General features: G+C 39.6%; 1 long non-coding RNA gene and 1 other non-coding gene across 2 annotated transcripts in view; one reads left to right on the top strand and one right to left on the bottom strand.

Annotated features, from left to right (window-relative positions):
- LOC117308818 (uncharacterized) overlaps nucleotides 1–22,908 on the top strand; it is a 497,295-nt gene that overhangs the window by 58,390 nt on the left and 415,997 nt on the right. The gene's annotated exons all lie outside the window — the stretch shown is intronic.
- Nucleotides 16,258–16,362, bottom strand: LOC117308901 (U6 spliceosomal RNA). The gene has a single exon (XR_004523151.1). It is a non-coding gene; the product is annotated as a U6 spliceosomal RNA (small nuclear RNA).

Here is a 22,908-nt window from a genome sequence, read left to right as displayed (position 1 = left end):
TAACTGTGCCCCCCCCTGTGTTTCCCTAACGCCACCTCTCCCACTGTTGCAAATCCTGGTCCAGCTTCAGTGTACCATCCTGTAAGTATGCTCCTGTCCCCTGTCTAGTTTGCCAGCTTCTTGACAGGGGACCATTCATCTCTCCATTTCCAGGGATAGATAACAATGTCTGATCCACGCCAGATGCTCAATAAATATTTGTTGAAGAAATAAATGGATGAATGTAGGGTGTTAGTGCAGCAAAGCAGAGGGCATGGATAGAGCGCTGAGGAACCACCGAAGTAGGGATTACAGATTCGGCTTGGAAGACCCAAGCAGCTATCACAGGCAAGGTGATATTTCATTAAGGCCTTAGGGAAAAGAATAAGGAGACACTTGCTAGTAGAGCAAAAGGGAAAAGGGGATTGCTGGCAGAGGGGACTTTCAGGGCGAGGTGGGCACTTTGGCACGGCTGGGCCCAGGGTGACCCAAGGGGAGTGGCAGCGGGTGAGCTGGGAGGAAGCTTGCAGCAGGACCACGGATCACAAGGCCCCCTGGGGAGAGCTCTGGGGCAGCCACGTGACGCTGACTGAGAAACCCGGGGAGGCAGTGGCCCCTATTGTGGCAAATTGCTTTCCCAGCCCCGTGCCTGGGCAGAAGCTAGTAAGTCACTCATTTTCTGGTCAGCACAGCGCAAGTTTAAGTTAAAACCTCTCGTAGACTAGAAAAGCCATGTGCGTGAAGTATAGAACACATTCACCACGTGATGATAAGCATTACCTTGCTTGTGACATTTTCTTGCATTCAGCATTTTAAAAAAGTCCCTGTCTTTCATTATTCTATGGAACGTATCTCATTTGCTTGTGTGATTTTCCCTTTCCCTTTCTTGATGTTTTCATTCTAAAGTTATGTAAGTATTGGAGGCTTATAATCACTGCTCCTACTTTTAGTAACCTTCTTTCACTGTTGAGATTTTTATTTCCATAAAACAGTGACACGCCAAGAATGATACCACAATTATTGGTAAAGTTAATTGGAATCCAGCTCTTTCAGTATTCCTTGTTTTATCAGTAATGCCCAGAGTTAAAATGGTTACAAGCTGTATTGTATCTGACACAGTTCTAAGCACCTCGTGGGGTGCTTGATAAGCTGCAGTGAGTAGCAAGAAAGCATTGCTTTCAGTCAATTTGATCTTGCGATCTACCAGTGTTTGCATGGTGCTATTTCTATGTAAGGCTACTTTTTCCTCCAAAATTTCAGAGGTCCTTAAAGTCCTTAAAGCCTATTCTGGAGGGAAAAACAGGCAACTGTGAAGCGCAATTCACTGTCTGAGTCTTTCCGCAGATCAGAGGTTCCTGAGGGCATCCCTTCTTTTCTATTTCCATTCATTTGTTAAAATGAGTTGGTTCTAAGAGTTAGAGTTCTTTAGATTCCACATATAAGTGAGATCATATGGTATTTCTCTGTCTGGCTTATTCACTTAGCACAATGTCCTCCAAATTCATCCATGTTGTCACAAATACCAGGATTTCCATCTTATTTTAATGACTGAATCATACCCCATTGTATATTATAAACTACTTATAGAAGCAGAGAGTAGAATGGTGGATGCCAGGGGTGGGGGATTGGGTGGGAGAAATGGGGAGATGCTGATCAAATGATACAAACCTGCAGTTCCAAGATGAATAATTTCTGGAGATCTAATGTACGTCAAGGTGACTGTCGTTAACAATACCATATTGTATACTTGAAATTTGCTAAGAGAGTAGATCTTAAGTGTTCTTACCATACACACACACAAATAACTATGTGAGGTGACAGATGTGTTATTAACGTGATTGTGGTAATCATTTCACAATGTATATTAATGTATATTAAATGCCCAATGGGCACTTAATCTAGTCTCTTCCAGGTCAGCTCAGTCGTGTCAGTGATTTCTCATACACACTGCCTTTAGCAGCTGAAGCTGCCGAGAGCCGCAGTGTGGTGAGAGCAGGATCTTGTCTGTGGCCGTCTTGTGCTGACACGCGTTGATGTGCAGACTCAGCTGCTCTTGGGAATGGCCACCCCTTCAGACTGCACCTGCTGAGCTGTCCCTAATCCACCTGGCCTCTGTGGCATAGGCCACACTGCCGTCTGGGGCTAAATCCCCTTGTCATGTCTATGGGACCCTTTGGAGACCACCAGCTCTCAAGGTCCCATCTACCTCCCTTTCCTTCTGGGCTCACGAGGACTGTGGCACTGCCCAAGCCCATCTCCCATTGTTTCCCACACTTCCATCTCTCCTCTCCCTCTCCGTGGTGGCTTAGAGGTAGATCGCAGGGCAGTGGCTCCTCTACTCTCAGATCCCCAAACTCACATGGAGCCCTCTGTCGTCTTCCCTTGACTGAAGAGGTGGGAAACAGGAAACCTGTTTCCAATGACTAAATACTTTTTCTTTTTTTAAAAATATTTTTTCGTAACTCTATGCAGGTAGTAGCAGAAAAAACAAATGCTCCCTCATTATGTCTACCCCCAAATCTTTCTGTCTCGCACCATACAGGTCAAAATTGCTCTAAAGTCAAGAATGTGATAAATTTTTTCTTGCATTCCTCCTGGTTCTCCATATAAGGGTGGGTCAAGCGGTTAAATCCATTTCAGGAAAACCCACATCAGGTAGCAGTTTGAGAACATCCCACACTTATGATAAGCATCATGGGAGCAGATCAGGTCACTTGAGGGTGTGATGTAGGGCCTGGCCCCTCTAACTTTAAAGAGCAGCTGCATGGCACAGGGAGATCAGCTCGGTGCTTTGTGACCACCTAGAGGGGTGGGATAGGGAGGGTGGGAGGCAGACGCAAGAGGGAGGGGATATGGGGATGTATGTATACGTATAGCTGATTCACTTTGTTATACAGCAGCAGCTAACACAACATTGTAAAGCAATTATACTCCAATAAAGATGTTAAAAAAAAAGAATCACCTGGAGGGCTTGTTAAAACATGGATTTCAATAGGACTGCAAGAGGGGCCAGTATTTTGCATTCAGGATGGCAGGATTTAGCAAATAAAAATACAATATCCCAACTAAATTTGAATTTCAGGTAAATAACAAATTTTTAAAGGATAAGTATATCCCAAATATTGCACGGAACATACTTATCCTGAATTTTTTTATCATAAAATTTATTCATTGCTTATCTGAAATTCCAGTTCGTCTGGGTGTGCTGTATTCTATCTGGCAACTAGATTTGCATTTCTAGCAAGGACTCTGGTTGCTGGTCTGGACACCGTAGTTTGGACAAGCATGAGTGCAGAGCCATGGGCAATACCAGCATTTAACCAGGAGAAGAATCTGAGCAGGAATATAAGGAAGGCAGCAGAATTAAGAGTGTTTTGTCAGAACCCAAAGGAGGGAAAAGTTTCAAAGACATGGAGTGATCAAGAGAATCACGTGTCACAGAGAGTTTGCGGGAAGCTGAGGATTGAAAAGAAATTAGATTTGGCAATGAGGAGGCCTCTGGGGATCTTTGTCATTTTCAGCGCATTAATGGGGGCAGGAACAGTGTACAGTGGTGAAGAGAGTGGGAGTGGAAGAGTGGAGATGACAGTTTGCATATGATTGTTTGGTAGGGCTCCATTATGAAGCGAAATAGAGGGGGATACAGGGGCACTTGAGGGTATCTTTTATGAAAGGAGACAGGGTATATATTTATGGCCAGACAAGAAGTCAGTAGAGAAGGAATGTCGGAGATTACAGAAGACAGAGAATAGCAAATGGGGCACAAGGGCAGGGGATCACCAGCAGGGGTAGCAAGAGAAAGATGGAACGAGGGAGAAAAGCTGGGAGGGTAGTAGCTGGACGGGGTGCAGACTTAGCATCCCAGCCCAGGGCAAACTGTTGGATGTCAATTTTACAATTTGGCCCCTAAAGGAGAAAGAACATCTGCTTAGAAAAATCTCTGCTGACACTGAAGGTTACTATTGCAAAGTAGAAAACTGTGTGTGTGTGTGTGTGTGTGTGTGTGTGTGTGTGTGTGTGTGTGTGTGTGTGTAGGGGTGCTGAATAATACATTAAAAAATTCTGTGTGCTTAAAAAAACTTTTTTTGCTGTAATTTATTCTTTGAGTCTCCTTTGCATTTGGTTTTATGAGGCCTTATTCACAATTTTCCAAGATTGGTTTTTCCACCTCAGGGCATTCTTTTTCTCATGGAGTAAACCTTTTTAATCTGCATTTTGGGGCTTCAGATTCTCATTAGTTTGTACCTCGTGTATTTCCTTTCAGGGCTGCACTTTGCTGGAGCCCACAAACATCCCCACCCAACCTCACTGGTTTGTCTCTGATGCTTTTTCTTCTTGCCTTTCCCGCTAATTTCTGTGTTAAGTTAAAAAACATTGGTCTTATATATTCAATAAGCTAAATCCTACCATTAAAGCATTGTTTTACTCTGTAGTATTAAAACGATCTCAAGCTCAGTTTGTTTAAAAGGTCAGAGTTTCTCAAATTGTAATCTTGGGAGCATCTGTCCCAGAATCATTTACTGACTTAGGCTTTAGGTGGTGTCTGGAAGGGCAAATCTCTTATGAGCCACAGAAGACCATTTTGAGAAATCCTGGAAGGAACAGGAGTTTTGAGGCAGAGCCACCAGGCTCCACCTCCTCTACTTTTGCCCCACTGGCCTGTTCTCTGCTGGAGTCAAGCTGACTGCAGGAAGGAATACTCCTTCTTGTTCTATTTCTTTCCTCCTCTCTAAAGTGCGTTAGGTGAATGTGGTGATTAGAGATCTAGCATGCTTTTTTGAACCATGAGGGGAATTTGAGGATGGAAGCTAGTGATAGGGTAGACCAGGAAAAATAGAGGACCTGGGTCCTTGATTGTGCGGACACACACTAAGGTGACCACCAATGAGTCACACCCTCAATGAAAGTGTAATGCCCTTTCATTGAGTTAGGATGAAACCCAGGACTTGCTTCTTCTAATCAGTTGAATATGGCAAGGGAGATGGGATATTGCTCCCATGTTTATATTACATTGTATGGCAAGGGTGAAGGAATTTTGCACATGTAATTAAGGTCCCTCATCAGTTGTCTTTTAATTTGTCAAAAGGGAGATTATTCCAGGTAGGCCTGACCTAATCATGTGAGCCCTTTAAAAGAAGGCCTATGCCTTCCCTGCATTCAGAGACCACAACCAGCAGAGAGACTTTTCCTTTGTTGCTGGCCTTGAAGAAGTAATGCTCCAGGAATCTTACAGCTACAAGGCAATAAATTCTGCCAAAAACCTAAGGGATTTTTCCCTTGTTTTCAGAAGGGAATGCAGCCAAGCCAACACCTTGATTTCAGTCTTGTGAGAACAGCCCCAACTAAGACATAACCAGACTCCTGACCCATGGAAATTGTGAGATAATCAATGTGTGTTGTTTAAAGCTTTTAAGTTTGGGCTAATTTCTTATGCAGCATAGAACACTAATACATCGATGTCCATGTTGTTACTGTAACAGCCCAGGGATGCCTACCTCCAGGCTTGTTTTACATGAGCAGGAATTAAATTTCTTCCTTCTTTAAGCCATTGTGATTTTAGATTTTCATTAGGCATCTTAACCTAAATTTAACTGATTCATTGAGCAATAAGGAAGGACTTATGGAAGATCAATCATTTGTGGTTGACCTTGAAAAATGAATACAGTTTTAGAAGGTGGAAACTGGGTGGCTGGACGTAGAAAATCATTTTCATGGGACAGAATGAATAAAGTAGAGTAGTAGGTATTTTGAAGAAAAAAAGAATAATTCAGTTTCACTAGATTGAGTGAGGTGAGGATAAAAAGGTAGATTAGAGCCAAGTCACAAATCCAGATGGGTTTGGGGATTATTTTTCAAGCACTGGAGAACATGGAGATTCTCTGACCAAGGTAGTAACATGATCAGAACTATGACTTATTTTCATTTAGTTATTTATTATTTGTTTATTTATTTATTTATTATTTTAAAAATAGAAGTATGTTTATTTACAACATTGTGTTAGTTTCAGCTGTACAGCAGAGTGATTCAGTTATACAAATATGTACGTATATTCTTTTTCAGATTCTCTTCATTATAGATTATTACAAGATAGTGAATATAGTTCCCTGCACTATACAGTAAATCCTTGTTGTTTATTTATTTTATATATAGTAGTGTGTATCTGTTAATCACAAACTCCAAATTTTTCCACTTCCTGCCCTTTCCCCTTTGGTAACTGTAAGTTTATTTTCTATGTCTGTGACTCTGTTTCTGTTTTGTAAATAAGTTCATTTGCATCGTTTTTTTTAGATTCTACATATAAGTGATATCATAGGATATTTATCTTTCTCTGTCTGACTTACTTCACTTAGTATGATAATCTCTAGGCCTATCCATGTTGCTTCAAATGGCAATATTTCATTCTCTTTTATGTCTGAGCAATATGTCATACAATGTAATATAAACATGGGAGCTGAGTAATATTCCACTCTATGTATGTGTATGTATATATGTGTATGTACATATATAATATCTTCTTTATCCATTCAACTGTTTTTCAATTAATTAATTAATTAATTTAAAAATTTTATTGGAGTATAGTTGGTTTACAATGTTGTGTTAGTTTCAGGTGTATAGCAAAGTGATTCAGTTATACATATACATATATTCATCCTTTTTCAGATTCTTTACCCATACACATCATTATAGAATATTGAATAGAGTTCCCTATGCTATACAGTAGGTCCTTGTGTTGGTTATCTATTTTATATATAGCAGTGTATGTATGTTAATCCTAAGCTCCTAATTTATCCTTCCCACCCATGTTTCCCCTTTGATAACCAGAATTTTGTTTCTGAAATCTGTGAGTCTGTTTCTGTTTTGTTAATAAGATCATTTGTATCATTTTTAAAATTTAGATTCCACATATGAGTGATATCATATGATATTTGTCTGTCTTTGTCTGACTTACTTCACTTAGTGTGATAATCTCTAGGTCCATCCATGTTGCTACAAATGGCATAATTTTGTTCTTTTTTATGGCTGTGTAATATTCCATTGTATATATTTACCACATCTTCTTTATCCATTCCTCTGTTGATGAACATTTACGTTGCTTCCATGTCCTGGCTATTGTAAATAGTGCTACAATGAACATTGGAGTGCATGTATCTTTTTGAATTAGAGTTTTAGTCCTTTCTGGATATATGCCCAGGAGTGAGATTGCTGGATCATATGGTAGCTCTATATTTTGTTTTTAAAGGAACCTCCATACTGTTCTCCACAGTTATGCCTTATTTTTACAATGCAGTATGAGTCAGTTCTCTTCTTTTTTTTTTAACATCTTTATTGGAGTATAATTGCTTTACATTGTTGTGTTAGTTTCTGCTGTATAACAGAGTGAATCAGCTATACATATACATATATCCCCATATCCCCTCCCTCTTGCATCTCCCTCCCACCCTCCGTATCCCACCCTTCTAGGTGGTCACAGAGCACCAAGGTGATCTCCCTGTGGTATGTGGCTGCTTCCCACTAGCTATCTATTTTACGTTTGGTAGTGTATATATGTCAATGCCACTCTCACTTTGTCCCAGCTTACCCTTCCCCCTCCCCTTGTCCTCAAGTCCATTCTCTACGTCTGTGTCTTTATTCCTGTCCTGCCCCTAGGTTCTTCAGAACCTTTTTTTTTTTTTTTTAGATTCCATATATATGTGTTAGCATACGGTATTTGTTTTTCTCTTTCTGACTTACTTCACTCTGTATGACAGACTCTAGGTCCATCCACCTCACTACAAATAAATCAATTTTGTTTCTTTTCATGGTTGAGTAATATTCCATTGTATATATGTGCCACATCTTCTTTATCCATTCATCTGTTGATGGACACTTAGGTTGCTTCCATGTCCTGACTATTGTAAATAGTGCTGCAATGAACATTGTGGTACATGACTCTTTTTGAATTATGGTTTTCTCAGGGTATATGCCCAATAGTGGGATTGCTGGGTCATATGGTAGTTCTATTTTTAGTTTTTAAGGAACCTCCATACTATTCTCCATAGTGGCTGTATCAATTTACATTCCCACCAACAGTGCCAGAGGCTTCCCTTTTCTCCACACCCTCTCCAGCATTTATTGTTTGTAGATTTTCTGATGATGGCCATTCTGAGCGGTGTGAGGTGATAACTCATTGTAGTTTTGATTTGCATTTCTCTAATGATTAGTGATGTTGAGCATCCTTTTGTGTGTTTGTTGGCAATCTGTGTATCTTCTCTGGAGAAATGTCTATTTAGGTCTTCTGCCCACTTTTGGATTGCATTGTTTGTTTTTTTGATATTGAGCTGCATGCGCTGCTTGTGTATTTTGGAGATTAATCCTTTGTCAGTTGCTTCGTTTGCAAATATTTTTCTCTCATTCTGAGGTGTGTCTTTTCGTCTTGTTTATGGTTTCCTTTGCTGTGTAAAAGCTTTTAAGTTTAATTAGGTCCCATTTGTTTATTTTTGTTTTTATTTCCATTTCTCTAGGAGGTGGGTCAAAAAGGATCTTGCTGTGATTTATGTCATGGAGTGTTCTGCCTATGTTTTCCTCTAAGAGTTTGATACTGTCTGGCCTTACATTTAGGTCTTTAGTGCATTTTGAATAAATTTTTGTGTATGGTGTTCAGGAGTGTTTTAATTTCATTCTTTTACATATAGCTGTCCAGTATTCCCCACACCACTTATTGAAGAGGCTGTCTTTTCTCCATTGTATATTCTTGCCCCCTTTATCAAAGATAAGGTGACCATATGTGCGTGGGTTTATCTCTGGGATTTCTATACTGTTCCATTGATCTATATTCCTGTTTTTGTGCCAATACCATACTGTCTTGATTACTGTAGCTTTGTAGTATAGTCTGAAGTCAGGGAGCCTGATTCCTCCAGCTCTGATTTTCTTTCTCAAGATTGCTTTGGCTATTCAGGGTCTTTTGTGTTTCCATACAAATTGTGAAATTTTTTGTTCTGGTTCTGTGAAATATGCTATTGTAAAAATGCTATTGTAATTTGATAGGGATTGCATTGAATCAGTAGATTGCTTTCTGTAGTACAGTGCTTTTAACAATGTTGATTCTTCCAGTCCAAGAACATGGTACATATGGTACATATCTCTCCATCTGTTTGTATCATGTTTAATTTCTTTCATCAGTGTCTTATAGTTTTCTGCATACAGGTCTTTTGTCTCCTTAGGTAGATTTATTCCCAGGTATTTTATTCTTTTTGTTACAATGGTAAATGAGAGTGTTTCCTTAATTTCTCTTTCAGATTTTTCATCATTAGTGTATAGGAATGCAAGAGCTTTTTGTGCATTTATTTTTTATCCTGCTACTTTACCAAATTCATTGATTAGTTCTAGCAGTTTTCTGGTAACATCTTTAGGATTCTCTATGTGTAGTATCATGTCGTCTGCAAATAGTGACAATTTTACTTCATCTTTTCCGATTTGGATTCCTTTTATTTCTTTTTCTTCTCTGACTGCTGTGGCTAAAACTTCCAAAACTATGTTGAATAATAATGGTGAGAGTGGGCAACCTTGTCTTGTTCCTAATCTTAGTGGAAATGGTTTCAGTTTTTCACCATTGAGAGTGATGTTGGCTGTGGGTTTGTCATATATGGCCTTTCTTATGTTAAGGTAAGTTCCCTCTATGCCTACACTCATAAATTTTTTTATCATAAATGGGTTTTTGTTGAAAGCTTTTTCTGCATCTATTGAGATTATCATAAGGTTTTTATCCTTCAGTTTGTTAATATGGTGAATCACATTGACTGATTTGTGCATATTGAAGAATCCTTGCATTCCTGGGATAAACCCCACTTGATCATGGTGTATGATCCTTTTAATGTGCTGCTGGATTCTGTTTGCTAGTATTTTGTTGAGGATTTTTGCATCTATATTCATCAGTGATATTGATCTGTAATTTTCTTTTTTTGTAGTATCTTTGTCTGGTTATAGTATCAGGGTGAGTGTGGCCTTGTAGAATGAATTTGGGAGTGTTCCTTCCTCTGCAATCTTTTGGAAGAGTATGAGAAGGATGGGTGTTAGCTCTTCTCTAACTGTTTGATAGAATTCACCTCTGAAGCCATCTGGCCCTGGACTTTTCTTTGTTGGAAGATTTTAACCACAGTTGCAATTTCATTACTTGTGATTGGTCTGTTCATATTTTCTATTTCTTCCTGGTTCAGTCTCGGAAGGTTGTGCTTTTCTAAGAATGTGTCCATTTCTTCCAGGTTGTCCATTTTATTGGAATAGAGTTGCTTGTAGTAGTCTCTTATGATGCTTTGTATTTCTGCGGTGTCCGTTGTAACATCTTTTTCATTTCTAATTTTATTGATTTGAGTCCTCTCCCTCTTTTTCTTGATGAGTCTTGCTAATGTTTTATCAATTTTGTTTATCTTCTCGAAGAACCAGCTTTTAGTTTTATTGATCCTTGCTATCATTTCCTTCATTTCTTTTTCATTTATTTCTGATCTGATCTTTATGTTTTCTTCCCTTCAGCTAACTTTGGGGTTTTTTTTCTTTCTTCTTTCTCTAATTGCTTTAGGTATAAGGTTAGGTTGTTTATTTGAGATTTTGTTTATTTTGCTTCTATGTTCTGGCTATTGTAAATAGTGCTACAATGATCACTGGGGTGCATGTATCGTTTTGAATTAGAGTTTTAGTATTTTCTGGATAAATGCCCAGGAGTAGGATTGCTGGACCATATGGTAACTCTATTTTTAGTTTTTTTTTTGTGTGTGTGTGTGTGTGTGTGGTATGCGGGCCTCTTTCTGCCGTGGCCTCTCCTGTTGTGGAGCACAGGCTCCGGACTCGCAGGCTCAGCGGCCATTGCTCACGGGCCCAGCTGCTCCACGGCATGTGGGATCCTCCGGGACCAGGGCATGAAGCCGCGTCCCCTGCATCGGCAGGCGGACTCCCAACCACTGCGCCACCAGGAAAGCCCCTCTATTTTTAGTTTTTAAAGGAGCCTCTATACTCTTTTCCATAGTTATGCCTTATTTTTATTTATTTATTTTTGCGGTACGCGGGCCTCTCACTGCTGTGTTCTCTCCCGTTGCGGAGCACAGGCTCCGGACGCACAGGCTCAGCGGCTATGGCTCATGGGCCCAGCCGCTCCGCAGCATGTGGGATCTTCCCGGACTGGGGCACGAACCCGTGTCCCCTGCATCGGCAGGCGGACTCTCAACCACTGCGCCACCAGGGAAGCCCTGTGCCTTATTTTTAAAATGCAGTATAAGTCAGTTATCTTTATGTTGCAGAAACTTATCTCAAAGTAAATTTTGTCTCAAAGAGATTTATGGGAAGGGAAACTGGGGGAGAGAAGCAGGAACAGGAAAGAGGAACCACGGACATCAGCAACCACAACAAGAGACTCCTGTCCTAAGGGGTCTTTCTCCTCTCCTCTCCTCTCTATTTGACTTCATTCTCTGCTTTGCTAAGTTTCTTATGGCTGGAGCATCACCTCTTACAGCTGCCCATTAAAAGGGAAGGAGTGGACCTCTCTGCCTGCTGTGGTTCAAGACATCACTTCTGGAAGCTGCACTTTGATTGGACAATCTTGGAATAACTCCCAAAGGCCAAGGGGTGGGGTATGATGATTGGCCTGGCCTGTGTGTGTGTGCACGCCTGTGTGATGTCTGCTACTAGAAAAAGGAGTTTGGGGAATAAAAACAAAATAGGTGGGACTTCCCAAGTGGCGCAGTGGTTAAGAATCTGCCTGCCAGTGCAGGGGACACGGGTTCGAACCCTGGTCCAGCAAGATCCCATGTGCTGCGGAGCAACTAAGCCCATGTACCACAACTACTGAGCCTGTGTGCTGCAACTACTGAAGCCCACGTGCTCCACAACAAGAGAAGCCACCACAATGAGACGCCCACACACTGCAGCAAAGAGTAGCCCCCCTTCGCTGCAACTAGAGAAAGCCCGTGGGAGCAAGGAAGACCCAACACGGCCAAAAATAAAAATTAATTAATTAATTTAAAAAAGAAAAGATACAGAGTGAGCATCTTTAAAAAAATAGGTGTGATTTGAATTTCACAATTCTTTGTTTTTATGTCAGGGTCTCAAGGACAGATGACACATTCATATGATTACACTCCCACCAAGGGAATAAAATTTTAGTTGAGTTTCCATTTAATTTAGGAATTGAAGTATGCACAAATGCTTATTCATAATTTTTCCAATTATTTCTCCTTACCACTATCATTGTCAACCAAACTATAAGCTATATAATTAAAACTAGTTTCCACTATATAAGTTTTTAAGTGTTCAATTATTAATTTATTGTGTGTCCAAAGTGTGTGAAATACTGCATTATGTTTACAATATCCATCCCTGGAAGAAAAGAGAATTTCAGAGTAGCTATTTACAGGTACCTCCAAGTTCTCGAAATAATCTCACTGAAATACAACGTCTTGCTTAAGAAAGCAGCACTCTTTCGCTCAAATATGTTAGTAGACTTACATAAGTAATAATTAAATAAACTTTCAGATCATCTAAGAAATATACTATTTTAACCTGTACATTTTACTATATATGCTTTGGGTATCTGTGAAAAGTTTAGGGTCTTTTTCTAAATTCTTGGATATATTGATCATCTATACAGTTTATTTGAAAATATTCAAACACATTAAGTTGACTCAAATCTGTAACTGACATACATGACAAACACCATCTTGGGAATTAAAGATACCAGCATTTAAGATGCCTGAAATGTGTTTTTTTAAAATGTGGCTGAAATACTTCCTGGAAGACTTGCAGTCAGCTCCCCGGTGGGTGCAGCTGATACTTTTTACCACTAGGTGCTACTCTTCCTCCATCACATATGAATCTAGTCTCAAAAGAATGTTGTGCATCCAAAAGCAACAAACTTCTCTATCTCCTGGCTACTGTTTGAACCCAAGATACAGCTTTACCTCGAATACTTACTTATCGTCATAACCATCTGAGCACTCAGCACCGTAGACAGTGAAGTTTATTTCTGCTTTCTGTAGTATCATCCCACACCAGGTGTCAGAAAACTAAAGACGATCAATACCTCTAGTTGCTGTTAATTCTTCTTAATGGAAGGAAGCTACAGGGTTTAAAAAGATAGCTGACTTACCCATGACTTCTCCCTGAAAAGGTGATATATTGTAGTATCTAAACAATTTTACATGTGAGATGATTAAAAATAGAAAATTCTGAGCTATGAATTATGTATTATTAATCAACCAAAGGTATTATTATTGATACACTGTACATCCATGAAAGAGGGAAATGTATAGCATCTGTTTATAGTGTCCTGCTAAATATTTTGAGCTAGAAGGTAACTTTTTGTTTAACTTTCTTGGAAGCATCTCTCCCACCCTCTGCCTGTGAATGCACAGTGAACATTTTTGAAGATAAAGAGGACATAAACCACCCTCATATTTATGTCTACTAGGCCCTTTCGAGAAAAGGGTCATACGTTTTACCAAGGCATCTGATTTTAAATCCACCAATTCTAACTATTGAAATTTTAAAAATTTCTCTCCCCAATGGATAAAAAAGTATGAGGCAGGAAATAATTAGAAGCTAAATACACTGCTAAATACACTGAAATAATTAGAAACTAAATTAGAACGAGCCAACCCGGCAAATTAGATACTTGGAACATATTTAGTCACTTCTTCCCTCAGATTCACCCATCCGGTTTAGTTGTTCATTCACTGTCTCATTCATTCATTTATTCATTGAACAAACTTTTAGTGGGTGAGCTCATATATTTCAGGTACAAAAATGAAGTAAAATGGCCTCTATTTTGTGGAGGCTTAAAGATTAGGGTGAAGTGGGGCTGGTAAGGAGGAGAAGGAGTCAGATTTGTAAACAGAAAAGTGGCACAGTGACAGCTCACGAGATCATCTTTTATTTGGGCATAACAACAAAATATGAATATAAGGGCCTTTTGGTGACTCTAACACATCTTGAGACTAAGTGGATGAAAATGTTTCACTGACTGGACAGATGTGTTGCTGGCCCTGCTGGTGGCCTGCTGTCCCATCGCCTGACAGTCCTGCAGGTGCTCCCACCTGCCCACCCCTGTTATGTCACTGCCCTGGATGAGGCCACATGACTAAGTTTTGGCCAAAGAGATTGATGTGAAAGTGTTGGACGGCACCTCTGGGACAGCTGAGCTGCCAGGTGTTGTCTGCCTTCCTCTCCGCCACCACCAGCACGTGCCAAGGTCAGGAGTGGTGAGATCTACTCCCATTGACTGTAATGGGATCAAGTTTTCAGCCAGACAAATAAAGAGAAACAACATAATGATCAAATCTAGCAATTCAACCTCTTTCATACAAGCAAGAGTGCAAGTCACCAACAAAGGTTATATTTGAAGGTCGAAAGAGAATTTAAGTGAAGGAAATATTGATGAATCCAGGAGAAGCTGGAAAGGCTCTGCTCTCACGGACTCGAGCTGCGGGCTTCAGACACATGATGTGTAAAAAGGAGGCTAAAGAGATAATGAGAGACTGCAAAGGCGAGAGGTGGGGAACCATCTTCCCTTTATCCCCTCTTGGTTGGAAATCCCATTATATGCTCTGGTGGCTCCCTGAACTCCTCCTTTGAGGAGAAAAGAATATTGAAGAGTAATCCCGTGTCTTTTAGTGCTATTTTTAGCAGGCCCTACTCGTGACCTCATTTTCCTCCTTGCACAGGTTGGATTCATTCCATCATTTTAATCACTCCCTTGACTACACCTTCAACTCTCTCCCTGGGTAAATCCAACTCTTAGCTTCACCTGAGTAGCTGGAGGAAGAAAACATATGCCTTTTGATGGTGCTGTACAGGGTGCATTGTTATTGCCTTAACCTGCTGGTAGGGCAGAAAAAAAAAAAAGAGTTACTCATTACTTCTCGGATTGAGTATCTGAAGGTTTGATCAGAATACTTAAATACCTAACACATATTAGTATATATTTAGCTTTCCTAAAGTGCTCTGACAAAGCATTCAGGGATAATCATTTGGTTGGTTAAAATTGCTGTATAACTCAGGAAAAATATTAAATAAAAAATACAGCTTATTTGAAACTTATCAAGTAAGTGGTTATTCCAATGTTTTTAAAAGATGTTCAGTTTTAAGGAGGTTGAATATGCATACATTATTTGATTTCTTTTTTCTTAGTAAACTCTAGGTGGTATAAAGGAAAATTTAAATTAAGTCCAAGTTATTTTCTTCATCAGTTGAGTTCATTCATTCATTCAACCAATATTTATTGAGTGCACGTTATGAATGTAATAAACATAGAGTTGTTTATTTATTGTAAAATGAGTTTGTCCTCTGTCTGAATTCGCTGCTGAGGATAGGAATTCTGCCTGCCTTAGACAGAGCTGTAGACCCAGAACTCAACACAGTGCTTTATGTGTGATAGGCACTCAACAGCTACTTCCACTGCCCAAAACAGCATCCCTGAGTACTTAGGTGGCATAGGATGGGTCAGTGTAACTTCTAGTTAGACGGCTAGAAGAGTCAGAGGGGTGATGAAGACTGTTTCAGGAAAAGGGATCAGATAATCCAAATATGTATAAAATTCTTAACCGTGGAAAAACTATCCCACTGTCCTTGGGATATATATTAAGGACACCTGGTTTTATATTAAATTGGGTAAGGTTAAGTTAAAATTCCAGATTATGACAGTGTCACTCATTGGAACTGTTCCTGAGATAAATGAAAGCTGTTTCTTTCTATTTTTAGTATCTCTATGGATGAGATATTTGTAAACAATTATGAATGCAGGGTGGTAGACCCTTTTAGGGCATGGACCAAGGGTAAATAATCAGAGGGCGGATGAACTTTTGACTGATTCATTTAAAAAAATTAATAGACTTTATTTCTTTTTTTTCTGTTGTTCCATAATTTATTTAGCCGTTCTCCTATTGATGTACATTTATGAATTCCCCAACCCCTTGTGGTTTTGCTATTACAAACCAAGCTACAACAACTATCATTGTATGTATATCTTTTGCACATGGGCCAATATTTCTTCAAGCTGGGTTTCTGGAAGTGAAATTGCTGGGGTAAAGGGAATGCATTTTTTTAAATTGAAGTGTAGTTGATTTACAATGTTGTGTTAGTTTCTGGTGGACAGCAAAGTGATTCAGATACACACACACACACACACACATATATTCTTTTTCATATTCTTTTCCATATGGTTCATTACAGGATATTGAATATAGTTCCCTGTGTTATACAACAGGACCTTGTTGTTTATCTGTTTTATATATAGTAATCTGTATCTGCTAATCCCCCTCAGACATGGAATGCTTCACAAATTTTCGTGTCATCTTTGTTCAGGGGCCATGCTAATCTTCTCTGTGTTCTAATTTTTAGTATATGTGCTGCCGAAGTGAGCCCTAGAATTTATTTCTTAGAAAATTTTAAGTGTAAAGAAAAATTGAATAGAAAGTATAGGTCCCTGAAAATGGGAGACAAAGTTAGAAAGAAACAGCACCTGTTGTGCTCTGAAATTGTAGAATCTTAGAAATAGAAAGGAATAGAGATCACTTAGTACAGCTTCTTAACTCAAATCATGAATCCCTTCTCTGTTGCCTGTCTTTGGTGGGTCTATAGCTTAGATCTACGGTGGGAATAGGAAACCAGCTCTTGTTGAAGTGGCCTTTCCCATCAATGGGTGGCACTAGTTGTTCAAAAAGCTTTCCTTAAGCTAAACCTGAACTTTTCCTTTTAAGAACTTCTATCTGTAGGCTCTAGTTTCACCCTTTCATTTTGTAAAGAATACACCTGCCATGCTGCCTCTAATAGTACTCCCTTCTATGCTATTCTACTATATTCTAGGCTAAAAAAAAAACACAAAAAAACTCTTGACATTTTATATTTGTTATATGGTTTTTAGGTTCCTCACAACCTTACACTCTATGAAAATACATTCATGGCTATTAAAGTAACTCTTTTTCTTTACTTACTGTTATTATCATTTGCGATAAGAACACTTAACATAAGACCTACTGTTGTAGCAAAATTTTAACTATACAGTACAGTGTTGTGAACTGTAGGCACTATGATGTGCTGTACTTCTCTAGGACATATTCATCATTTCATCATTCTATCAACTGAAATATTGTGTCATTTTACTAGTACCTCCCTGTTCCTCTCTTCTCCCAGCCCCTGGCAACCACATTCTGCTCTCTGCTTCTATGAGTTTGACTATTTTAGATTCCTTATATAAGTGATATTATGTAGTATTTGTCCTTCTGTGTCTGGATTATTTCGCATAGCCTAGTGTCCTCCAGACTCATCCATGTTGTCCCCCAAATGGCATGATTTCCTTCTTTTTTTTTAAGGCCGAATAATATTCCATTGTATGTATATATACCACCTTTTCTTAATCTATTTATCTGTCGATGAATAGATTTAGGCAATAAAAGCAAAAATAGACAAATGGGACTACATCAAAGTAAAAAACTACTGCACAGCAAAGGAAAAAGTCAACAAAATGAAAAGGCAACCAACAGAAATGGAGAGCATATTTGCAAACCATATATCTGATAAGAGGTTAATATCCAAAATATATGAGGAACTCCTTTACCTCAAGAGCAAAAAAACAAGTAACCCAACTAAAAAATGGGCAAAGGAATTGAATAGATATTTCTACAAAGAAGACATCCAGATGGACAAGAAATATATGAAAAGGTGCTCAACATCACTAATCATTAGAGACATGCAAATCAAGAACACAATAAAGTAACTTTAAAGAGTACGATGTCTACAATAAAACATACATAAATACCAGATGTAGTTTTACTATCACTTGTGTTTTTATTATTGCATGCTCAGCTTTTCTCTGAAACATGGGAGATTTGACTTGAATAATTTCTAAGGTCCTTTCCAACTTTTAAAAGCTATTGTATTTGGGTGTGTGTGCATGTGTGTGTTACAGCCATGCCATCTTATTGGCTTCTTGAACTTGCAGCTGATGCAGAGTCCCAGATAATTTTTCACATGAAGTTCTGCTAAGCTATATCTTAATCAGCTGCATAACTTTACATTTATCCTTATTATATCCTCTCTTGTTTGTTTCTCTTTGTTACTGAAACCCATGTGAATGATTTTGAATGTCAGTTCCCTATTTGTTGGATTGGTTAGCCCACCAAGATCCATGTCATCTATAAATATTTTTTAGCATGATTCCCACATATGCACTTAATTTTTTATTTTGATTCATTTAGTTTTTGTTTGTTTGTTTGTGTTTTGAGGTATGCGGGCCTCTCACTGTTGCGGCCTCTCCCATTGCAGAGCACAGGCTCCGGACGCACAGGCTCAGCGGCCATGGCTCACGGGCCCAGCCGCTCCGCGGCATGTGGGATCTTCCCGGACCGGGGCACGAACCCGCGTCCCCTGCATCGGCAGGCGGACTCTCAACCACTGCGCCACCAGGGAAGCCCGATTCATTTAGTTTTGATTAACTTAGTTGTTGATAAATAAAAAGTTCAGTAGAAAAGGGCTAAAACAAAATCTTATTTCTAGCTTTTCTCTTCAGTTTGCCATTGTTCCATTCATCAACAATCTTTGAATAGACCTGTCTTATCAACAATGTGTCCATCTAATTGAAACTATTATCTAGCTTACATTTCTCATTGTCCAAAAAGATATCATGAATGAGCTGGGAAATCCTTGCAAAAATATAATATACTGTGTCTACAGTATTACTACAGTTCATGAGATTAATAATGCTGTCCAAGAAGGGAAAGTATTTTGTTTGACCTGACTTACTCAGGGTGAGCTCATATTGTCTCCAGAAGGCAATTCTCGCTCTCTCTCTTTCTCTCTCTCTCTCTCTCTCTCTCCCTCTCTCTCTCTCTCTCCCTCTCTCTCAAAAGGTCAAAAACAGTCTATTTAATCATCCATTATGGAATTTTTATGGGGAGGAATGTTAGGTTTTCTAGTCTCTATTTTCTGGGAACCATCTTTTCTCTCTTCTTGGAAAGCAGAACATTTGATTGTCTCATTCATGAGTAGGAAAGGTCAACCCTTTGACATGCTGTTCATATAGATGGAAGACATAGAAAGATCTGTAGGGGGTGGGAAAAGTGATTTTCGGAGGGAATTTGGGCATTGTCAGTTTAGTTACAAAATGCTTCCTTCCTCTGTGATCACTTCATGCCTTTTGAATAGAGGCATAATAAATGATACATAATAGATTAATAAATAATAGAGAATATCTTCATCAATGATTGAGCATTTATGTACCTTATGCAGTGTATCCAAAACACCTAGTTTATCTCTACTCATGGTACTATAAATACAGTAGAGGGTCTCCTCCACTCCCAAACTAATAAAGCTGAGAGTGGAACTACTATAGTTCCTCTGTTAAAAACAGCTTGGACTCCACAAGTCTGTCTGAAACTTAATCATAAGTACAGGGGGACTAAGAAGACTAAACCACAGATGCTCTTACACTAAACACGAGTATAGTATCAGTTTTTTATAGCTTATGAAGCTGTGGCTTCTTGCTGATGAATAGGCATCTTTCCTCAAAAGAAGCTCAGTCTCACTTCCAATAAAACACTGCTTGGAAATCATGATGGTTAATGTTACGTGTCAGCTTAGCTAGATGATGGTGCCCAGCTGTCTGGTCAAACACTAGTCTAGATGTTGCTGCAATGGTATTTTGAAGACATGATTAATACTTACAATTAGTTAGCTTTAAGTAGATTATCCTTGATAATGCAGGTGGGCCTCATCCAGTCAACTGAAGGCCATAAGAACAAAAAACTGATGATTCTCAGAGAAGAAGGAATTCCACGTCAATGTAGCATAGAAATCCTGCCTGAGTTTCCATCTTCTCTGCCTGCCCTACAGATTTTAGACTTAAGACTGCAACTTCAACTCTTGCCTGAATTTGCAGCCAACTGGTTTTCCCTACAGACATAAGACTTACCAGCCTCCACAATTATGTGAGACAATTCTTTAAAATCAATCAACCTCTCTCTCTGTATATCTATCATTTCATAGATATAGATACAACTGTATATACAGACATCTATCCTATTTGTTCTGTTTCTTTTTTTTATTATTATTATTTTTTTTTTTGCGGTACGCGGGCCTCTCACTGTCGTGGCCTCTCCTGTTGCGGAGCACAGGCTCCGGACGCACAGGCTCAGCGGCCATGGCTCACGGGCCCAGCCGCTCCATGGCATGCGGGACCCTCCTGGACCGGGGCACGAACCTGCATCCCCTGCATTGGCAGGCGGACTCCCAACCACTGCACCACCAGGGAGGCCCGGTTCTGCTTCTTTAGAGAATACTGAGTGACAAGGAAGGTAACTTCCCTCCCTATGATCTGCATATGTGACATGTGGAACTCCTGATGGCTCCTGCCATTACTGGCCACTCACTTTGATATTTCATACTTTCTTATAAATCATGGACCATCCATGACTTCCAGGAAGATCAGGCACATAGCAGCCACTTCGTAAATACTTGAAGGGATGTTGAATACAACGTAAGGAGGAGCTAAACATCCCCTGCACTGTTGATATTCCTTCCAGTAATATCTGCTACAGTGATGCAGTCTGCATTTGTGTCTTCCTCCTGTGCCTCATCACAGCCTGGGAGATATGGGGAACCACCACAGTTGCCCTTGGGGATGGCATTCTTGCTGCTCCGCCCTCTTTAGTCTTGGATCTTCATCAGTTCCTGGAGGAAGTCACTCTCAGGATTCTGAGGACATCTGGAGTTTTTTAGGCCCCTCCTTACAGCACCTCTGCCCATTTCTACCTAGACTTTCTCTCCCAGGTGTTGCCAATGGCAGGCTGAGTTTTTAGTTAGAGATAAAACTAAGCTATGTTAGTAACTGTCACTTGAGATGCAAAGACTAGGATGAGAAATAAGCTCTGAAATGGGGAGTCCCAAGCTATCTAGATTTTGATTACATCTTCCAACCAAAGAGCAAATTTGTGAGAAATGACTGACTCCTGGGAAGAGTGAGAACTGCAGACGAAATGCTATTGACCCTGGTCCACTATAGATACTACTGAAGAGATGTCATCCAAGAAAAAGAAATAAAGCTAGGAGGAGAGCAAGGAAAGCACACTCAACAAGAAACTGTTTGGGTTACAGAAGTCAATGGAAACGGGGGAGTGGGAGGGTAGAGGCAGAAACTTATGTTTATGATGTGTCCGTTATGTGCTGGACAGTGTGAAATGAAATGCTTTATATCATCTCATTTAACTTCACAGGAGTCTGATGAAACAGGTGTTTTTGCTCCATTATAAGATAAAGATCTAAAGTTCAGAATATTTAAATAACTTCACCCAGTATCTTAGATTTTAAGGCCAGAAGAAGAACGTAGGTTCATCCAACTCCAATGTGTATGATTTTCTCATCTATACTTTACTGTAGGAAAAGAAACCTATCTTCTAAAAACAAATCCTATTATGTAATATAAATTTAAAGTTTAGCATAGTTTGAGGCCATTTCCCTACTGTGAAATATTATGCATATTTCTGGAAAGCAAACTGGGGAAAGGTGTTTTTCCCCCCCTTAATTATATCAAACAAATGATCTTACAATTACATAAGTAGTTGCCCATTATGTGAAAATGTTTATGTACATAGTTACATACATACACACAGTGAAATATGCAGACTTTCTGGAACCACATATTAAAATCTTTGAAGTTGAATCAGCCTTTCTTCTTTCTGAGTAACCTAAACTCAATGCCATTCAGCTGATTAGGGAATTCCAGGGATGAGATCTTTAAAACCCAATGTCAAAAGGTGATAGTCGGGCTTCCCTGGTGGCGCAGCGGTTGAGAATCTGCCTGCCAATGCAGGGGATACGGGTTCGAGCCCTGGTCTGGGAAGATCCCACATGCCATGGAGCAACTGGGCCTGTGAACCACAATTACTGAGCCTGCGCGTCTGGAGCCTGTGCTCCGCAACAAGAGAGGCCACGATAGTGAGAGGCCCGTGCACTGCGATGAAGAGTGACCCCCGCTTGCCACAACTAGAGAAAGCCCTCGCACAGAAACAAAGACCCAACACAGCCATAAATAAATAAATTTTAAAAAAAAAAAAAAAAAAAAAAAAGGTGATAGTCTAGTCTTTACTGACTGTCTGATAATCATTACTTTAGTTTCACACTCATGAAAACTGGCTTTGTCCTAATTATTCTCAGGCATGTGGGTGTGTCCTGCAGTGTGGTGCCCTGTATTACAGCCTTGTAAAAAGTGATCAACCCAAAATTTGGCATAGGTGTAAATTAATGAAATAATATTCTTGTGTAAACTAGCCCTGAAGAAAATTCCTAAACAGATATGCCGAAAGTGGTGGGTGATTCTGACATCTCTCAAATAAGCCTAGAGTCCCCAAGGTGATTATTCTGAGTGCCAGCCCTCATTGGGGGTATTAATGGAGCAGATTTGATAGGGCTGCTAAGGAGTTTGAAGAGCACTGAATGAGGAGTCAGGAAGCATCCATTTGCATCCCAGCACTGCATCCCAGCTACCTGAAAGGCACCATTTGCATTCTGGTGCTACCTGAGAGGCAATGTCAGTCACTAACCTTTCTGAGATTCTTTCTTCATTTGTGACACTGTTGAATAACATCCTCCAAAGTTGTGATCATCAAGTGAACCTGACAATATGAAAGCCCTCAAAACAGCGAAGCACTAGAATACCATGTGATAACTCATTTATAATTAACCTCTAGGTTTAATATCACAATTTGAAACCAAAACCCTCAGATTCACATGAAACATCAGTGATGTTAATAATTAGCCTCTGTCAGAAATTCCAGAATCACCCATGTGCATGAGGGCCAGTTATTTTTGTGCTCAGTGTGACATCTAACGCCACAGTAGAATACATTTGTTCAATTTTACAAGCTCCAGAAGACGAGTAGATACTACTTGCTTTTGAATACTAGAACCTAGGTCTCA

This window comes from Tursiops truncatus, chromosome 18 (assembly GCF_011762595.2).
Source record: "Tursiops truncatus isolate mTurTru1 chromosome 18, mTurTru1.mat.Y, whole genome shotgun sequence".
NCBI classification, from domain to species: Eukaryota; Metazoa; Chordata; class Mammalia; order Artiodactyla; family Delphinidae; genus Tursiops; species Tursiops truncatus.
This window is presented reverse-complemented; position numbering and strand designations above follow the sequence as displayed.